This window comes from Lygodium microphyllum, chromosome 29 (genome assembly GCF_053477565.2).
Source record: "Lygodium microphyllum isolate KBCC chromosome 29, Lygodium_microphyllum_v1.1.10, whole genome shotgun sequence".
In the NCBI taxonomy this organism is placed as follows: domain Eukaryota; kingdom Viridiplantae; phylum Streptophyta; class Polypodiopsida; order Schizaeales; family Lygodiaceae; genus Lygodium; species Lygodium microphyllum.
This window is the reverse complement of record NC_141163.1, coordinates 10,523,153-10,526,037: the sequence shown is the minus strand read 5'-3', so window position 1 is coordinate 10,526,037 and position 2,885 is coordinate 10,523,153. Positions and strand designations below refer to the sequence as shown.

At 45.4% G+C, this 2,885-nt stretch overlaps 1 non-coding gene across 1 annotated transcript; it reads right to left on the bottom strand.

Annotated features, from left to right (window-relative positions):
• Positions 1–2,295: 2,295 nt before the first annotated feature.
• Positions 2,296–2,398, bottom strand: LOC148010372 (U6 spliceosomal RNA). Its single transcript, XR_015689630.1, has one exon. It is a non-coding gene; the product is annotated as a U6 spliceosomal RNA (small nuclear RNA).
• Positions 2,399–2,885: the final 487 nt, after the last annotated feature.

Below are 2,885 nucleotides of genomic sequence, written 5' to 3'. Positions count from 1 at the left end.
GAAAGATGCATGCGATGTGATCATCTTTATCTTGGAATTTTTGGGTCCATTGTTGTTCACACTCCTAAAAGACGTATGTAGCTTCTGCTAAATTGTGTTGAAGCGATTCCACCTAATCCACTAAAGATTAATTTTGGGTGGTGGAGAGTAATCATCATTGTCGTTGGACTGTATGGCTTTGAATTTTGGAATACAAAATTTGCTAGAAAACCTTCCGCAAATTCTACAAATTTGTGCAACAACAACGAACTAACAAAAGTTGGGATGCAAACCTGCAATGTCGAAGAAGAATATCACTTTGCGTATAGACAGGTGCTACTTGTGTATAAACGGTTACTTGTCCTTTAAAAAGGAAATTTGAAGCAAAAGTTACAGTTTTAACCTTAAAGCTTGAAATAGTGATTATGATAATGATCCTTACTGCCCATAGGTTGATTAAGGTGTGTGAAAGATGTGCTAAATATCAAAGAGGAGAAAAAAAGATGAGATACTTGCTACCTTAAAAATAGGTACTATAATTAATGTCATCAACCTATAGATTAATACGTGGGAGTGAAAGGAAAGTTGGTGAAGTGATAGGAGAGTTTGTGTGAACTAATTATGAGAGTGAGGTTAAGTTAGCTTTCCTACTCTATCATGTATCCCTACGCTAAGCCCCTCATAACATTTGAAGGAGAAGAGAGCTTATACTACAGACGCTTGGCCTTGGGAAGAGAGATGGCAGGCCGCGGAGAGAGAGAGAGAGAGAGAGAGAGAGAGAGGGAGAGAGTTGGTTTTAACCGATGAATAGTAACTTTATTGAATGGTAAAAAGGAACGTGCTTGATGACGATGGTGATGTTGTTGAAGACATCTCGAGCATAAAGAGGAACCGTGGCTAAAGGAGAGGGTTCAACAAGTCACACCCCTGCTCTGATATCGATGCTGTTGAAATTGAACCATAAACCACAACTCGATAACTTAATTGCAAACTATTGAGATTGCACACAAGAGAAGAATAGAGAGAAATGCGAAAACTGAAGCGTGATACAAGTTGGATGCAATGTCCCCCCATGAACTGAGAGGGCTCTCCTTAGTATATATATTTATATGTATAAATATTATTGATCTTATGCGCAAAGTAGGATATTACATCCATACTTTGTGCTCTTTTCATGAACGACTGTCTTGTTTTCCTAACATATATATATAATGTGTCTAAAATCATAGGCAACAACTTTGGAGCTCAATTCAATAATAGCGCCCACCCCTCAGGACTAAAAAACATGAGGGGAACTGTTGTACGTTGGATATGAGCGATTTTGAACAGAAATACAGGTCGTCACGCAGATTGGTGGGCCATGTGTCCCGTACCCCACAGGGGGCATTATTGCTTCCTTTAAAATATAGGCCACACACGGGAGTTTATCTTTCCGCCTCCCCCTTCTAGCGCTAGCCTTTACCCCTAGGCTACATGGTCAGCTGTGCTAAGGCACATGTTTTGTGAGTTGATATTCACAACAGCAACTGAGTTTTCTTTTCTTTCTTCTTGTAGAAAGCCCTCGGGCTTTTACAACCCTCTTCGTGGCAACTAAGGCCCGCCATGCTCCAAGATGAGAACACGTAATGGTGAGGTGGGCTCTCCCTTCACAAGGCCCTTCCTCCGGGCTCCGTACTTCTCCTAAAGTCAATGGCTAAAGGATGCCAACCTCGGTGAAGCCATGACCGGTTTGGAACCGTGTGAAGAGATGGCTAAACCTCAACGAATCCATCACCACGAAGAAGAGACGGCCCGCCCTTCTCGGAGACCATGCACGTTAGTACGAGTTAACTCTTTGAGAGCAGTGACTCTCAAGCATATCTAGCTACACAGGAACAGTGCCGTTCTCAACCCGGGCAGGCGGTCCTCGCGAGGGGATGATATCCATGGCCTCCTCACATCTCAACTTCTAGCAATTTTAGAGAAGGTAGAGAAAAGTCATTGGATCCTCAAATTGTTTTGCTGCGTTGTATGGCCTAGTAGGCCATGATGTATACAGTAATGCTGTATATTCTCTTAGAGGGTGGGACTAGAGAAGCCTGTGAATTTTGAGGGGTTACATGTCCTTCTACTTTTTTCCGTTCTCAGACATGGGCCCGAGTGCCGTCCTGCAGCTGTTGGGAGCGCCTACCCTCCAGAAAGGAACCTTTGCACAAGCTCCTTCTTGCGTTACGAGGAGAAAAGCCGGGTTCTCGACATTTGCGGCGCGGGCAGCAGGAAGAAGGTCGAAAACAAAAACATATTCGGATCCGGCCCGACGCAGCGACGAAAGGCGAAAAAAATTTGGACCATTTCTCGATTTGTGCGTGTCATCCTTGCGCAGGGGCCATGCTAATCTTCTCTGTATCGTTCCAATTTTATCAGATGTCTCCGAAGAGACGAAACAAGAGCACCTCTCGCTTGGCGCCCAGATAGACGCAAACACTGAAGCTGAGCGTGCATGTGGGGCAGAACGCAGCACACGTGGCACGCTGCTGCAAGTGAAGCGGGTGCGGCTTTTGGCTCGTGCCTACGTTCCTGGACGCACAAGAACTTGATGGAGCTCCCGCTCCCGCGTGCGCTTCTAGCTTTGTGCAGCGTTAGGACTTGAGAAGGAATGGAAGAAGGGAGTCATCGGCTTGGTGGCAACCTAGACAGCCCCGTCTGGACATACATGCGCCTCAAGGAAAGCCGCATGATAGGAGAGCTAATAGGGATCTCGAATGAATGTACTCGTCTCACTCTCACAAAGTGGTGCTACCAGGGCTTCCCAAGCCTTCCATTTGCACCGCCTCAGGCTATGCATCTCTCTCTCTCTCTCTCTCTCTCATGTTTGTGCTTGTTCCCTCAACACCTCAGCCTCAAGGATTTGTTTCTCGAAATGGAGT